At 42.3% G+C, this 18,671-nt stretch overlaps 1 protein-coding gene across 4 annotated transcripts in view; it reads right to left on the bottom strand.

Moving 5' to 3' along the window:
* Window positions 1–18,671, bottom strand: part of LOC130293480 (zinc finger protein 239-like) — a 30,119-nt gene that overhangs the window by 7,086 nt on the left and 4,362 nt on the right. For 2 of the 4 annotated variants that reach the window (XM_056542206.1, XM_056542208.1), the window contains exon 2: window positions 5,802–5,977. The exons of the other annotated variants lie outside the window; for them this stretch is intronic. The gene's annotated coding sequence lies outside the window, so the exon portion shown is untranslated. The remainder of the gene's footprint in view (window positions 1–5,801; window positions 5,978–18,671) is intronic. 4 annotated transcript variants of the gene reach the window in all.

Raw genomic sequence — 18,671 nt, 5'->3', positions numbered from 1 at the left:
AAGATAGGCAGGTGACAACACTGGTCGTACAGGGGTAAGATAGGAAGGTGACAACACTGGTCCTACAGGGGTAAGATAGGAAGGTGACAACACTGGTCCTACAGGGGTAAGATAGGAAGGTGACAACACTGGTCCTACAGGGGTAAGATAGGAAGGTGACAACACTGGTCCTACAGGGGTAAGATAGGAAGGTGACAACACTGGTCCTACAGGGGTAAGATAGGAAGGTGACAACACTGGTCCTACAGGGGTAAGATAGGAAGGTGACAACAGGAGTGTTACCACATGTTTTCTGCTGTGCGTGTTACTAGATAATGGTCCAACCATACTCAGACACACCCAGGGCACATAAACAATGGAGCACAAACTTCAGGGAAATAAAAAATGATGGCAAATACACTTCATGAAACTTCAGAGGGTTTCTAGATACATTATGGAAGTAAATCTGGATGAGCCCGAGGGCACCCCCGCCAACAAAGGAGTTAAGAGCGTTGTTTCTTGTTCTATGGTATTACTCACTAATGGCAATATGCGACTGCTTTACTAAATGAAGCCTGGCCGTCTGCAGCACGCTTCTCTGTGTGTCCAAACACTCCGTACATGTCGTACACACAATCACTGCCAATATCGTACAGTCACATGCTCCGCACCGGCGGCTGGGGCATGTATACCCAACAGGGGAGCAGGATCTATTGGGAAAATGAGCCAGCATAGTCGAGGGACTGAGTGGACTCTGAATACTAAATACATCATTATTAATACGGCTCAGACACAGAACACAATAGATTTGGACAAAAGAACGACTGATGTGTAACAGGTCATCACTGTAAGCGCTTCTGAGCAGGGCCAGCACTCCTCTAGGAAACATAGAATGGGTCAGCAAATAAGAACCAATTGGCCCATCTAGTCTGCTCAATATCCTGAATACTAGCAATAGTCCCTGGCCCTATCTTATATGAAGGAAAGCCTTATGCCTATCCCTATCTTATATGAAGAATAGCCTTATGCCTATCTCTATCTTATATGAAGGATAGCCTTATACCGATCTCTATCTTATATGAAGGATAGCCTTATGCCTATCCCTATCTTATATGAAGGATAGCCTTATGCCTATCCCTATCTTATATGAAGAATAGCCTTATGCCTATCTCTATCTTATATGAAGGATAGCCTTATGCCTATCTCTATCTTATATGAAGGATAGCCTTATACCTATCACTATCTTATATGTAGGATAGCCTTATGCCTATCACTATCTTATATGAAGGATAGCCTTATGCCTATCTCTATCTTATATGAAGGATAGCCTTATACCGATCTCTATCTTATATGAAGGATAGCCTTATGTCTATCCCTATCTTATATGAAGGATAGCCTTATGCCCATCTCTATCTTATATGAAGGATTGCATTATGTCTATACCTATCTTATATGAAGGATAGCCTTATACCTATCCCTATCTTATATGAAGGATAGCCTTATGCCCATCTCTATCTTATATGAAGGATTGCATTATGTCTATACCTATCTTATATGAAGGATAGCCTTATGTCTATCCTTATCTTATATGAAGGATAGCCTTATGCCCATCTCTGTCTTATATGAAGGATAGCCTTATGCCTATCCCATGAATGCTTAAACTCCTTCACTATATTTGCAGCAACCACTTCTGCATGGAAGACTACTCCATGCATTCACTACTCTCTCAGTAAAGTAATACTTCCTGATCTTACTGCAGAAACCTTTCCCCTCTAATATAAAACTATGTCCTCTATATATAACACCATGTCCTCTATATATAACACCATGTCCTCTATATATAACACCATGTCCTCTATATATAACACCATGTCCTCTATATATAACACCATGTCCTCTATATATAACACCATGTCCTCTATTTATAACACCATGTCCTCTATATAACACCATGTCCTTTATATAACACTATGTCCTCTTGTGGTAGTTTTTCTCCTATATAAATCTCCACTCTTTTTTTACCGTGTTGATTTCCTTTATGTATATAAACGTTTCTATCATATCCCCTCTGTCTTCTATACATGATAACGTCCTTTATCCTTTCCTGGGTAAGTTTTATCCTGCAATCCATAGACTGGTTTAGTATCTTCTTTGAACTCTCTCAAAAATATCCTTCTGGAGATACGGCCTCCAGTACTGCGCACAATACTCCAAGTGAGGTCTCACCAGTGTTCTGTACAGCGGCATGAGCACTTCCCTCTACTGCTAATACCTCTCCCTATACAACCATGAGCAATTCACTCTCTACTACTAATACCTCTCCCTATACAACCATGAGCAATTCCCTCTCTACTACTAATACCTCTCCCTATACAACCATGAGCAATTCCCTCTCTACTACTAATACCTCTCCCTATACAACCATGAGCACTTCCCTCTACTGCTAATACCTCTCCCTATACAACCATGAGCAATTCCCTCTCTACTACTAATACCTCTCCCTATACAACCATGAGCACTTCCCTCTACTGTGAATACCTCTCCCTATACACTGATCGCGAAAATAATGGTCAAATCTCCTTGAATGAATGGGATAGCAGCAAGCATACTCTGGAACTGCTCCCAAATGAACGGAATAGCAGCAAGCATATTCAGCCCCCGCTCTCTTCACCGTTTACGGGACTTCTGAAGCAGAGCACGCTGCGCCCAGCAAAGTCCCATAAAGAGTAAATGTAGCGGTGGCCGAGCATGCACTGTTCGGTCTATGCAGTCTATTGACAGTCAAATGATATCATACAATGCTTCCTTTTGCCTGCGGTGGTGCTGAAGGTGGAAGTAAACGCTTGTAAGGGAATTTATCATCAACTGGAGTGCACCTGCAACATTGTGTGTGCACTGAATTGCACCAAAGTTACCTAATTTTGCACAATTTTCATGTTGTCTGCACGTGGATAGCAGGAGTGCCGGTTGGTGCTCTGAATTTATCCATTGACCAGCTGGCATAAGAAGAATTCTTTTTTTCTGTTATTTGTGCAAATTTTTCAAAAAAGACGTGCGGAATATAATAGATCCTGTGCAGTTACTAAGAAAACCCAGTGGCGCAGAGAGTGTCACATTGCGCAAAAATCTGTGCTAATGATAAATCCCCCCCCCACCCCCCTTTGCTGTCTAGTTCCCTCACAGTTTTCAGCTGATCACTGGGGGTCTTCACATGGATCAGCAAAAAGGGATTATAATAACATTGCAGACTCATGTACCATTCGGGATCTGCAGAAAGCTTGGTGGCAGCCCTATGAGTGACTGTAATAGCAGCTATTAGTGGTTTCTATTACCTGTGCAGGAAGATAGGAAAAAAGGGCGACAAACAAAACAAAATCTCACATGGCGGATGACTCAAGGCTTTATATAAGTATATAAGGAATTGTCAAGTTGTCAGTCTGACTGTTCGGATACAAGTGACATAAAAAAATGTAGCATGTAAGTGTGAATTAATAACAAATAAAATTACATTCAGAGAAAAAAAAAGTAGATTTTTTTTAACATTTTTTTTTTTTACAGTTTTATCTTACAACTGGTGCATGAAATCACAAAAACACTTCAGATCAAGGCCGGATTGAGAAGTGGTTAAGTGAAAGCCTGTGCTGTTACCCGGCAAAAAAAACAAAAACACACACACACACACAAAAATAATGAAAAAAAAAAGCCACCGAAAAAGTAACTTTTACTTTATTTCACCCATAACTAAATTAAATAAATTAAGTAAATTAAGTAAAAAAAAAATATATATATATATTATGTATGGGTTCTATTATTGTTGCACACTTGATAAAGGCAGGATAGACTGAATATACACTCTACCAGAAAAAAATAAATGTTTCCAATAGGTTTTTATTAAATGTTATGTTGTGTTATACCTAGCTTTGGCCTAAGGGGGCAGAGAAGGATGCAGAAATTGAAAGAGCACTCAAAAGAGAATCCCTGTTCCGCTCCGCCCCCTAGGAACCAGCATAAGTCCTCGTTTTTGCGGAATGTCTGCTCGGAAAACTTCCGACAGACATTCTGCAGACATCAGAGGTCGGCAGAACATGTCTGCCCTAGGACTGCTCGGAAATGTCCTGTCTCCATAGACGGCAATGAATTTCTGAGCGGATTCTGCAGAAAGAATTGACATGTATTTACAACGTGGGAATTCTGCCTTCGGAAACAGAATCCTATTGAAATAAATAAGACTCTGCTGCAATGGAATTTCTGAGCAGAATTTTTCCACCAGATTCCACCATTTGAACGAGGCCTTACGCATAACATTGTCTAAAATTAGAACAAAAAGTTTAATTTGTAGAGAGATGTTTTCCAACCAGTGTTCCTCCAGCTGTTGCAAATCTACAACTCCCAGCATGCCCACACAGTCAACGGCTGTCAAGGCATGCTTGGAGTTGTAGTTTTGCAACAGCTAGAGACACCCAGTTTGAGAAACACTATTGTTAGGAATAGCCTCTCTCTTATTCCTTTAACTTGTGATCACAGCAGCACACCATGCAAAATTGTGCCCCAAAACCCCCATTTATTTACTGTCAGCTCCCTCCCACAAAACATCCTACTGCCTACACCTGTATGTGAATTCCTGCCCTGGCATATGCCGTAATAAGATGGTGCTGTAGATTTATTCTGCTCAGCAGCAGTCTGTGACCACATGATGTACACTTATCCTGCTCATCAGCAGTCTGCGACATACATTTATTGTGCTCAGCAGCAGTCTGCGACATACATTTATTGTGCTCAGCAGCAGTCTGTGATCACATGATGTACATTTCTCTTGCCTAGCAGCAGTCTGTGACCACATGATGTACATTTCTCTTGCCTAGCAGCAGTCTGTGACCACATGATGTACACTTATCCTGCTCAGATGCAGTTGTGACCACATGATACACATTTATCCTGCTCTGCAGCAGTCTGTGACCACATGATGTACATTTATCCTGCCTAGCAGCAGTCTGTGACCACATGATGTACATTTCTCTTGCCTAGCAGCAGTCTGTGACCACATGATGTTAATTTCTCCTGCTCAGCAGCAGTCTGTGACCACATGATATACATTTATCCTGCTCTGCAGCAATCTTTGACCACATGATGTCCATTTATTCTTCTATGCAGCAGTCTATGACCACCTTTACAAGGGGTGAAGCTGGACGATACGAGAGCCTGTACTCCGCTCTATACAGCCTGCCATGCAATGGAAGCAGGAAGAAAAACTGACCTGGTTTATCACAAAATTATGTCATTATTATTATTTTTTGCTTTCTAAAAAACAGTAAATATATTGCTGGAGAAAGTGTCTGGCATCAGTCGTTGGAGCCGCCAGCATGATATAAGAATTCGATTACAAAGCATCAAGGCAGGTGCCTACTGGAAATCCATCAAAGTCTTTATTTTTTTTCCTCCTTTTGTTAGCATAAAACCCATGACTGTGGCCATTTCCAGAGGCTCCCTCTCCCATTTAATGCCTAGTGAAGTATTTCATGTTTCATTTCACTCCCCCGTGTAGAATGTAAAGCAGGCGCATTATCCAAACAAAGCAATATTGATTCATGTCTTTAATTGATTGATCAAGCTGTGAGCAATTATGTCCAGTGCCAGCACCGCGCATATGTGACGGTCGTACATGTGTATGTGGAGTGCATATTTGTGTTTGTTCAGCTCTAGGACTGAATACGGCTTAAGAAATCATTTAAGGGGGGGGGGGTGGCTGAACTTACTGGGCTCATGTTTTTACTGATAGGATTGAAAGAATGGTAAAGCCCATAGCTTCTCATGTGAATACTTACTTGTTATCGAGTGATCTGGTATCACTGCTGTCCCTGCTCACTCTGTTAACCGGTCGGAAAAATTCAACTTCCGTTGCAGCAGAGTCTCGTTGGTTTCAATGGGATTCTGCTCCACTGTGCACATGGTGAAATTTCCGTAGCGGAAAAATCTGCTGCGAAAATTCTGATTGGGGACTCTGTAAAAAGCAACATATAGTTACATACAGTCATGGTTGTAAATGTTGGCACCCCTGAAATTTTTCTGGAAAATAAAGTATTTCTCACAGAAAAGGATTGCAGTTACACATGTTTTGCTATACACATGTTTATTCCCTTTGTGTGTATTGGAACTAAACCAAAAAAAGGGAGGAAAAAAAAAGGCAAATTGGACATAATGTCACCAAACTCCAAAAATGGTCTGGACAAAATTATTGGCACCCTTTACTTAATATTTGGTTGCACACCCTTTGGAAAAATAACTGAAATCAGTCGCTTCCTATAACCATCAATAAGCTTCTTACACCTCTCAGCCGGAATGTTGGACCACTCTTCCTTTACAAACTGCTCCAGGTCTCTTATTGGAAGGCGCCTTTTCCCAATAACAATTTTAAGATCTCTCCACAGGTGACCAATGGGATTTAGATCTGGACTCATTGCTGCCACTTCAGAACTCTCCAGCGCTTTGTTGTCATCCATTTCTGGGGGCTTTTTGACGTATGTTTGGGGTCATTGTCCTGCTGGAAGACCCAAGATCTCGGACGCAAACCCAGCTTTCTGACACTGGGCTGTACAGTGCGACCCAAAATCCGTTGGTAATCTTCAGATTTCATGAGGTCTTGTACACATTCAAGGCCCCCAGTGCCAGAGGCAGCAAAACCACCCCAAAACATCATTGACCTCCATATTTCACTGTAGGTACTGTGTTCTTTTCTTTGTAGGCCTCATTCCGTTTTCGGTAAACAGTAGAATGATGTGCTTTACCAAAAAGCTCTATCTTGGTCTCATCTGTCCACAAGACATTTTCCAAGAAGGATTTTGGCTTACTCAAGTTTATTTTTGGCAAAATGTAGTCTTGGTTTTTTATGTCTCAGCAGTGGGGTCCTCCTGGGTCTCCTCCATAGTGGGGTCCTCCTGGGTCTCCTGTCATAGCGTTTCATTTCATTTAAATGTGGACGGATAGTTCGCGCTGACACTGATGCTCCCTGAGTCTGCAGGACAGCTTGAATATCTTTGGGACTTGTTTGGGGCTGCTTAGCCACCATACGGACTATCCTGCGTTTACACCTTTCATAAATTTTTCTCTTCCGTCCACACCCAGGGAGATTAGCTACAGTATATGAATAAAGAGAAATGGAGTCAGCTCACCCTTCCAGTAGTAGAGGCAGATACAGGACAAAGTTCAGTGGAAGCACGGTTGATTACTGAGCCGGATCCCAGTAGAGCAGATAGGAGGAAAAAAGCACATTTCCAGCTTCCATAAAAATTTTTTTTTTTTAAAAGTAAATTTTATTTCAATCCTTTAAAAAAAAGCATGCAAAAAAATATAAAGGTGACCCCATAAAATCCAAGGGAAACGTGTTTCCCTTGGATTTTATGTGGGTCACCTTTATATTTTTTGCACGCTTTTTTAAAGGATTGAAATAAAATCTACTCTTTTTTTATGGAAGCTGGAAATTGGCTTTTTTCTCAGATTAGCTACAGGGCCATGGGGTGTAAACTTCTTGATAATGTTGCACTCTGTGGACAAAGGCAAATCTAGATCTCTGGAGATGGACTTGAGATTGTTGATATTTTCCACAGTTTTGGTTCTCAAGTTCTCTTCTCCTCTTTCTGTTGTCCATGCTTAGTGTGGCACACACAGATACACAATGCAAAGACTAAGTGAACTTCTCTCCTTTTTATCTGCTTTCAGGTGTAATTTTTATATTGCCCACACCTCTTACTTGCCCCAGGTGAGTTTAAAGGAGCATCACATACTTGAAATAATCTTATTTTTCCACAAATTTGAAAGGGTGCCAATAATTTTGTCCAGCCCATTTTTGGAGTTTGGTGACATTATGTCTAATTTGCTTTTTTTCCTCCCATTTTTGGTTTAGTTCCAATACACAGAAAGGGAATAAACATGTATAGAGCAAAACATGTGTTACTGCAATCCTTTTCTGTGAGAAATACTTCATTTTCTAGAAAAATTTCAGGGGCGCCAACATTTACGGCCATGACTGTAGTTCTTAAGGTGTTAAAAAAAAAAAAAAAGGTTGATCAAGTTCAACCTATAACTTAATTTTGTCCCTACTGTATTGATCCAGAAGAAGGATCAGGAATGTTGGATTTCTTCTGCCTGATCGTTTTGTTCTCAGAGAGATAAGCTGCCGCGGGGGTAGTCTGGAATGACTTGCCTCTCTTTTTATTCAGAATGCATACACATATAGATGAACTACATTTTATTTTTATTGTCAGCTTTGGCCCTGCCCATGAATAGTCCTTTTTTCTCAATATGAGGTAAAACTATTGCCAACTAATAATCTATAGGCCATTAATGTAATATAACCAGAAAATCCCTTTACTTGTTTACTTTTTATTTCTATTTAGTTTTTTCTTTGGATAACTACTTCAATAGATACTGTGTAATTCCCTTTTTTGACATCCACTGCTCAGGAAGGGATGTGTCCGAGGCAAGCACTGAGCCCACCCTCACCATGCATTCACTTCCTCCCTGAGTCTGTTGTGCTGTGCTGGGTCTCTAACCACTCACTACAGGCTCTGTAACCCCCTCCTCTCTGTTTTCATGCTTCAGTCTGATAGGACAGGAGTGAGCACAGATGAGTGCTAGTCCTCACTTCCTGGACTTTGTCCCTGCCTGTGCTTCAGCTGGAACAAAGATGATGCTGCAGCCGGACAGGATTATGTTCTGGATTATATGGGGAAACTTTTATGAAGTATATTAGAAAGGTCAAAATATAAATTTTTTTTGATTCTGACAGTGCTCATTGAAGGATCAGCAGATGGACAATCTCTTTAAAGGTGTACTCCGGCACTAAGACATTTTATCCCGTATCCAAAGGATAGGGGATAGGATGCCTGATCGCGGGGGTCCCGTCGCTGGGGACCCCCGTGATCTTTCATGCAGCACCCCATTACCATCAGCTCCCGGAGCATGTTCGCTCCGGGTCTGATGACTGCCGATCACGGCTCCGCCCAGTGTGACGTCACGCTCCACCCCCTCAATGCAAGCCTATGGGAGGAGGCGTGATCGGCAGTCATCAGACCCGGAGCAAACATGCTCCAGGGGCTGATGTTAACGGGGTGCTGCATAAAAGAGGGGTGGGACCCCCGTGATCAGGCCTCTTATCCCCTATCCCTTGGATAGGGGTTAAGCTGTCTTAGCGCTGGGGTCCCCCTTTAAATCATGGACAAACCCTAGAAGCTGGGTAGCTAATAAGCCTGGAAACTTGCTAATAGTTCCTAACGGTTTGGTTAGTTTACTACTGATGTTCTTGGAAGTTGGCTGATCTAAGTGGCCCTAAAGTCTACAGTCCCCTGTCCTGTCAGAAGATGCTCCCAACCATCCTGGAACCTCTTGGGTGTGGCTAATAGGAGTCTTGAACGGTTGGCTCTTATCTTCATATACCCTAACTGGACATTTCAAAATGAGTGGTCAAATGAGGAAAAAAGGAGGTCAGACACCTTTGAAAGCTGCTGGCCTAACGTTTGTTTGGTTGATAGCTTTTTGTCCCATTTCACCCATACACTCGAACATTTGGGAGAGTAAAGAAAGCTGCAACAGCGCTACCCTGATCGGATCGGGCATTGAAATTCAAGATGCCCGACACTTCTCTTTCCAAACTCAGTAGGCTCCAATTAGGCATATTAGACCAGTGGTCCCCAACCCAGCCCTCAAGGCCAACCAACATTCTGGGTTCTTTCAGTTACCCCATTGGAACAGAACAGGATAGAAAAATCCAAATCTTTTGGTGGCCTTGAGGACTGGGTTGGGGACTTCTGCTTTAGACGCTGAAACTGGAAGGTTCAGCCAACTTTTCTCCAACGTGTATGGGGGGGCCTTAAAGGGGTACTCTGCCCCTAGACATCTTATCCCCTATCCAAAGGATAGGGGATAAGATGTCTGATCGCAGGGGTCTCGCCACTGGGAACCCCCGCAATCTCTCCTGCTTCGCTCCGGGCCTGATGACTGGCGATGCAAGGGCCGGAGGTTTGTGACGTCATGGCCTTGCCCCCTTAATGCAAGTCTATGCAAGTCTTGCCCCCTTAATGAAAGACTTGGATAGGGGAGAAGATGTCTAGGGGCAGAGTACCCTTTAAACTGTTGACTATACCGCCGTTTTGTCTTTTAGAATGCGCCGGTTTGTATACCGCGTACAAACAACCTCCGTCACATACAATCCTCAACATCTGCCTCTTTAAAATAACAAGACGGATGCCGAGGCTGTTATGTTGGTCACAGTATAGAAGATTTATACGGATACTTGTGCTCCTTATGTCTTCACATCAAACAGGTCCTTGTAAGGAGCGACACAAGGCGTCTTGTCTTAGGAGTGAGTCTAATTAGAGGGCTGGGATGACAGTGTGAAATACATCACTACAGCATTAACATTCCCAGGCTAATTTTCACAGTTGTCTGCCGGCTTGTCAATAAGACGATCACATGGCTTCTTCTAAGCAAATGTTATCTCACTAAATGGAAAGCGGGCTCATTACAGTCACACGTTCCGCCTGCGCAAATGTGTTCTAAAAAGGGAAATGTAAGTGAGGACTAAATAATTATCAAAAATAAAATAATTGCTACCTTTTCCCTGCGCCTGTATTAACAGAGTCAGCCTGGGTGGCAGTATACCAGCCAAGCATTAAATCATATTTTTTCAAGGGTGGTACATGATTGTTAACTGCTGCGCTTTATGGGTTCTTTTTATTAGGCTGAGAAACTGATTTTTATTCATTTTTTTATTTTTTAATGGGAAAAAGCAACATCTCATTACCACAATTCCATTATGTTCCTCGTTTCATTACCTGATACAAAGAAAAGAAAATCAGATCCTGTGAATGAAGGTAGTAAGGATTGATCAACTCTGTCCTTCAACTTCATTTTCCATGCAACAACTTCTTGCAGAGCTTGTGGCTATATACTGGAGCCAATATGAATAAGCAGAGCTGCAGTGTAAAGTATGGGAAATAGAAAGAGCAACAACCTCATGGGGTAGAAGATGAAGCTCAGATGACAATAACCAAAGCAGCCAATTGAAGTATGTCCTGATGGAGTAGCCAAGCATGCATGGCCCCAAAAATTTTCTCTAAGGGTATGTTCACACTACGGAATTCCGCGGTATGAACTTAACATTAGTGTGAATGGGTCTCAGCGCATAGACCCTTAGGGCCCTTTCACACGTCAGAAGTATTCACAGAGTTTCCTCTACTTCTCCATGCAAAAATAGTGGCACACATGTCATTCGAAATAGGTTCACGCTAAATTTTCATTTGGAAATCCTGCCTGGAATCCTCGAGGAATCAAAGCACCATTGATGTCAATGGACCATCCTGACGAGGATTATTTTCTGCTTCAAGAATTGACAAGTCAGTTCCTGCGGAATTTGGACCCTTGTAGTAAATCCGATTGGCTTATTCCAAGCAGAATTCACACTTCTCTTGAGGCAAAATCCGTGTGCACTAGCCCTAAGAGTTCTCCTTGTTCTTCACCATTGACCTGCACATAAGGTATGAAGTAACTAGGATGGATTTCCAGGACACAGATATAAAGCAGATGTTCTATAGAGTAGAACCTGTAGTGACATTAGGAAGGTGGTCATCCACTGGATAGTGGTAAGGATGCAACAGACTAACAGACGGAGAATAAAACAGAAACGTAAGTAGAAGACAGGCCAGAAGTCAATAGCAGTATTGGTCCCCAACCCAATCCTCAAGGCCCCACCAATAGTCCAGGATTAGACTTTTCCCTAAAAAAAAAAAAATGATGGAATGTTTGTGGGCCTTGAGGACTGGGTTTGGGACCACTGAATAACAAGAATGGAAGAGATCCAAAAGGAAACAGACAAAAGTGTCATCAGGAACAAGGCAGAGGCCACAGTCAAGGCCTGATTTCATCTTTAAAAGGGTACTCCAGTGGAAAACACTTTTTTTTTTTTTTTTTTAAATCAACTGGTGGCAGAAAGTTAAACAGATTTATAAATTACTTCTATGAAAAAATCTTAATCCTTCCAGTATTTATTAGCTGCTGACTACTACAGAGGAAATTCTTTTCTTTTTGGAACACAGAGCTCTCTGCTGACATCATGACCACAGTGCTCTCTGCTGACATCTCTGTCCATTTTAAAGAACTGTCCAGAGTAGAAGAAAATCCCCATAGCAAACATATGCTGCTCTGGACAGTTCCTAAAATGGACAGAGATGTCAGCAGAGAGCTCTGTGTTCCAAAAAGAAAATAATTTCCTCTGTAGTATTCAGCAGCTAATAAGTACTGGAAGGATTAAGATTTAATAGAAGTCATTTACAAATCTGTTTAACTTTCTGGCACCAGTTAATTTAAAAAAAAGCAGGGAAGAAGAATCGTAGCAAAATACAGCAAGGCCACAGCAGCTCATCACTGGAATGGCGTTTGCCTCGTAACCCAACATGATCAGGGACCCCCAACAATCAGCTTGTTGGGCAGAGGATAACCCCATTCAATGAATTCATCGAGAGCAAGAAAAAATGTTTACCTACACATAAGTGCTATAACTTTGGCCATCATTTTATACAACTATGCTCATTGCCCTTGGGTGTCTCCATTAGACCTTCTATAATTCAGTATAAGGGATACTGACATCATTCCTTTGAACCATCCAGAAAGTCACGTACAGCTTATTACATCCAGGCACAACGTTAGTCTTTAACTTATCCACCAGTGATTTGTCAGCCTTTACAAAAAAGAAGAAAAATCAGATTGTGGCCAGTGAAGAGGGCAATCTCCTGTAAGGTTAGCTGGCCAGGGTAATCATTGTATTTCACGGTTCAGTCACGAGCAGAAAATATGATACAGAACCAGCCCTTGGTTGGTGTAGAGTGGATTCTTTTTTAGGATTTCCACTTGAACTCCTCCATAAAGCACAATGACACGGTAGAGGAAACCAAAGGGGTGACGAACATTGAGATGTCGGGCCAGGTTTATTTTTTTTACACTTCCTTCAAGTTCCGACCAACTTGCTTCCTTAGTTTCCAAAATAATTATATTGGTGTGTTAAGCTCAGGGCCAGGGAGCCGAAGCTTCTCGAACGTTTTTGTGGGGACCTAATTTTTGTTTGTAAGTAGAAGTTCCTGTTCCATATTAATCTGTACTTGAAGTAACTTTGACTTCCACTGGTTATAACGAATATGATGGCCCTGTTTTTCGATACAACCATGGAGGATCAGTCCTTAAAAGATCTTCTATTGTACTTGAAAGGGTCTCATGAAGGCAAAGCCTTTCTCTTATTTCGGCAGTCTGAGATGGCAGACCGCAGCCTGAATGCAGATCCCCAGTGACAGCTATCCAAACCCTGTCCACCTGCTGGTCAAGATGCCATGGAGTCAGGCAAGGTCTCCTCCAGTGCATATAGTACAACACTTATCAGAGCCTGGCACCCAAGGTCGTGATGCTGACAAGCATCAAGAAGTCATAAGCAAAGGAGGTAAAGAGGATCCCAGAGAGGTAAGTATACAAATTTAGGGATTTGGTCTGTAATCTCAACACATTTAAAGCACAAGTCCAAAGTTTGAGGCCCGCAGGATCTTTAACTGTAAGATGCAGGCCGCGCTGGGCGGCACAGTTGCCAAGGCAAACACACCACGGTTAGTAATGTTCTGTGCGCGAGTCCCGTTCATCGGATAATGGCTTGTGCACGGAACTTCCCTGAGCGTGGTACGGTTGCCTCAGAAACTGTACCGCCCAGCGTGGCCTGCATCTCCCCAAGCTAAAGCTATAAGATCACACCAGCCTGTAACTTTGGACTTGTACTTTCAGAGATCTGGTCTGGGGTCTGAATAATTTTATGGGACTGAATTAAAAGGGGTTTTCCAGGAATAGAAAAACAGAGCTAATTTCTTTCAAAAACCGCTCCCCGTCTGTCTCCAGGTTGCGTCTGGTTCTGCAGATCAGTTCCATTGAAGTAAATAGAGCCAAGTTGTAATACCACAAACAACCTGGGGACAGGTGTGGAACTGTTTTTAAAAGAAATTAGCTCTGTTTTTCTATTCCTGGATAACCCCTTTAACTTTACTGGTCTGGTGTGGCATCTGCAATATTTTAGGAGTTTGATCGGGGTCTTACAGAGTTTAGGGATGTAGGGTCTTAATTAAATTTGGGTTCTGGCTTGCCACACCTACTAAGGCTGTGTTTACATCGTCAGTATAAAGTACTCTATGTAGCTAGTATATGCTAAGATAATAGAAAAGGGTATTTCAACATATACTGAAGGATACCCACAGTGGGCTCTTCAACTTTAATGGACTGAACATAGTGTAGTGGTTATGGTGTTCGGCCCGTTTCCAATGCATGCGTTTTCTTATTGCAGGACTCAAAAGTGCAGTAAAAAATACCTTTGAGCCCCCCAAAAAAAGTATATGGTCGGAAAGCAGACCGAACAGTCACTAGTAGAATACATTCAGTCCATTAAAGTCAATGAGTCCATTGACACTAACTGGACAGTGCCAGAATGCAAAGGAAGACTCCCAAAGTACTAGTGAATGGTATCACACAGTTATAACCTTATTCATAATCAGTAGTGGACCATGGGGACTGCAGGTATTTACTTACCCAGACATGTATGGAGTGATGGCAGCGCCTCTTTACTGCTAAGTAATAAGGATCTCAATGTAACGGCGGCTTTACAGACTTTCAGGCACCTTTATTATATGTAAAATATCTCGGCATAAAGATGAAAATCCACAGTTTGTGAAATTTCTAGTGGCTGGCGGCTTGTTAGGGGGTTTTTGATTTTATCGAATATTCCCCCATGGAAGTCTGCAGTGTAAATCACCTGATCTAATACGGTGCAGACGACAGGCACGGCAGACAAGTTTTACGGCCCGTCTACAGACAAGACACGTTATGTGCGCAAATCAGGAGCGTATATTCTGTGTGGTCCAGGTAAGGAAATAATCTCATCTTCCTGAAGACAGCACGTCTCCTATTCTCCGCAATAATATATGGAGCCGGCTAAATGTGAATACAAATGCCGGCCATGATGCACAGCGCTGTTGCAGGCCCTGTGGTTAAAGCTGACAACAGAGTCTGGTCAGATCAGGGTTCCGATCTAGTGGGACACGGCAAGATAAATTTGTCATAAAAGTTACGTGAGGGTCCAACTTCTTGCCAAAAACACAATGGGCTGATCATAGATGCCTCCATTTAAGCACTCAGGCCCGGTTCTTCCGCAGGTACACTTATCAGTAATGTGTGCATGCACCGATCAGAAAAACTATTGAACCCATATTGTGTAGGGCCCTCTATCTCTGCCCTCTGAAGCCCGGACCCCAAAAGATGTCTAAAAGTGTACTGTGGTGTCTGAACAAAGACATTGGCAGCAGAGGCTTAAAAGGGGTACTCCACCCCTAGACATCTTATCCCCTATCCACTGTGGAGTGATGTTTTCTTTGTGGAGTTTATTTTCCGACTGGTATTTTTCCACGGTATTTATCAAGTTACCCCCTTTTTGGCAACCACGCACTTTTTTCAGGAGAGTTGGTCACAAATTCTGGTGCACAAAGCGTGTGACACAATTTTGGCACAAAACTTGAGAAAAAATAAAATAAAATAAAAAAGTCAGAATCACATAAATGACCCCCACTGTCTTGGTCGATTGGTGCCCACATTTGTATGGATGGTGATATGGATCAGCAAAATAGGTTTTATCCACAAAAACTCACTTTAACAAACTGCCAATCAGAATCTTAATTTTTCACATATTAGGTTTCTAAACAAAAACAGGGACCTGACTGGAGGCCACTGACACTGCTTAGGGCCCATTCTCACCACCTACGGAAAGTCAGGATGCAAGTTAGGATATATCTCTTCAATGACTCTTTGACAAGGTTGGACAAGGACAGAGCACTCGGCAGTGTTGTCATAGGGACACCGAAGCAGAAGAGCTCTCGAATTCACTACGATAACAGTTTTCATGTGCACTAAGGTCCCTTTCTACAATGCTGTAACCAAACCTCAGTTTATATCCAACATCATCAGCTCCGCTGACCTATAAATAATGTATCACCACATATTCACGAAAACGCACTTGGATAAGCCGTGTGAGCAGGGAACATACACTTTGTAATTTTCTAGAGCCCTTGCAATAGAGTGTTTCATATGGAACAGCCTTGACATTTCCCGCAGGTAGCATTAAACAAGTCCATGAATTTCATTCCTCGCCTTAGAGGGGATCATTGCACTGATAACGTATCACGAGATGAGACCAGCAGGAGACGGCGGAGGGGAAACCACCATATGTGCATACGCTACACACGAGCACATATTTGGGAGCTGTTTGTTCTACTTGAACTCTATGGTTGACATCAAGCAGCTCTTCCGTGTATCACTCGGAGGGGTCCACAAAGCTGAGACGCGAGTTGATATCTGATGGTCTTCACGCTGTAGAGCAGCTTTGGTTGTCCTGATGCCGAACAATGATTTTCTAAGTGTCTTTAGTATTGGTTAGAGCATTTAAAAGGGGTATTCCAGGAAATGTTTTTATTTTACTATGCTACAGGGGCTGTAAAGTTAGGATAGTTCATAATATAGTGTCTGTACCTGTGTGTGACGGTTTTCTCACAATTCTTCTGTGATTTTCACCCCAATATTTATTTTTACCAGCATACGAAATGACTGTTGTCTCAGATTTTTCCCAGGTTGCAAAGCGGCTGAGACCTGACATTACTTGTCATCTGATGACAGGGAGCCTGTCTGCTTCAATGGGTGGAGCGATTGCTTGGGAGAGAGATCAATCTGCAACTAATGCAACAGCTGTAGGCACCCTGATTGAAAACTACAAGTCTTTTGAATGAATGCAGCTCATTTATGTTTCAAAGGGTGGGCTGGCTGATGTGTGGGAGGGAGGAAAATGGAATTGTGGGATTTGTAGTCAAAAAGAGAAAAGTCAAACAGGAAATACCAGTTCATAAAAAGCTAGCCACAGTGTTATGGTAATCTCATGACATAGCCATTTAGCCCCAAGACAAGCGCAGATCCTTCCTAAGCATATCCATTACTGTCTGCAAGGTACGTACTAAAATCTCCTTATGGTGGAGAACCCCTTTAAGGAAGAATTGTTTAGAGACCACTGCTAACGCTCCCATACACATTGGAACAAAGTCTGCCTAACTCATCAAGTTTGGTGAAGCCGGCTATCTCATGTGATATGGTGTCTCGGTCCTAACAGTTATTGTTGGGATGAAGATCGGATATGTTGGATTACCACTAACACAAGCAATGATCCTTGGTAAGCATGTCGATTACTGCCTTAAAGGTAAGTACTTAAAGGGGTACTCCAGTGGAAAACTTTTTTTTTTTTTTTTTTTAAATGAACTGAGGCCAGAAAGTTAAACAGATTTGTAAATTACTTCTATTACAAAAATCTTTACCCTTCCAGTACTTTTTAGCAGCTGTATGCTACAGAGGGAATTCTATTCTTTTTGAATTTTTTGTCTTGTCCACAGTGCTCTCTGCTGACACCTCTGTCTGTGTCAGGAACTGTCCAGAGCAGAATAGGTTTGCTATGGGGATTTTCTCCTGCTCTGGACAGTTCCTGATACGGCATCAGGTGTCAGCAGAGAGCACTGTGGACAAGACAAAAAATAAATTCAAAGAGAAAAGAATTTCCTCTGTAGCATACAGCTGCTAATAAGTACTGGAAGGGTAAATATTTTTTAATAGAAGTAATTTACAAATCTGTTTAACTTGCTGGCACCAGTTGATTTAAAAAATAAAATAAAAAAAGTCACCTTATGTTGCAGAACCCCTTGAACTCATTTCCACACACCAATGTTCCCCAACAGGGCACCTCCAGCTGTTGCAAAACTACGACACCCAGCACTGTATGGCGATATTATAAAGGCACCGATATTGCAGCCGGATTATGGCAGTATACATTACAACCTCTATATATGGCGTTCTTATTATATTATTTTACCTAGAAAAAACTACTAAAGTCTCTTCTTTACAAAGGTTATCCATGTTAATCTATTTCCATACGCCAGTGTTTTCCAACCAGGTGGCCTCCAGCTGTTGCAAAACTACAACTCCCAGCATGCATGGACAGCCAAATTTCAGTGTTTGCAAAAAAAATGAACCTGTCTATTCTTTCTGCGGACTCCACGCGGAGAGCATAGCCATCTACGAGATGGCGCATTCCCCTTGCAGTCCCCGGAATATCTGCATGTCCCAATTTTCCGTGCGGACATTCCGAAGTGTGAACATAGCCTTACTGCTAATTCCTGGGAGTCCAGCAGGGGGAGCTCTCTGACCTGCTTATTAGGGCTGGTGCACCCTGAGTAATTTCAGGCAGATTCCGCATCACAGTCGGTGTGAATTCTGCCTGGAATGAGTCTTCCATGGTATTTCTGCCAGTTTGTTCATACAGAGTAGTTTACGCACTTACATTTTCAACATGGTGAACATACTCTAGGGCTCATGCACACTATGGAATTTTTGCTTGGAGGTTGTGGTGCAGCAGCCTGGGTTCACACCACGTTTTTGCAATAAAGTTCCCATATACGTTTTCAATTTGAAAACCGTACGGAACCGTATTGAAAACCGTATGCATTGACTCTCCAGTATGTATCATGTTGTGTCCGTTTTGCATCCTGTACTGTTTTGTCAGTTTTTTTTCCCGTACCCAAAACCATAGACTACCA

This window comes from Hyla sarda, chromosome 10, assembly GCF_029499605.1.
Source record: "Hyla sarda isolate aHylSar1 chromosome 10, aHylSar1.hap1, whole genome shotgun sequence".
NCBI classification, from domain to species: Eukaryota; Metazoa; Chordata; class Amphibia; order Anura; family Hylidae; genus Hyla; species Hyla sarda.
This window is presented reverse-complemented; position numbering and strand designations above follow the sequence as displayed.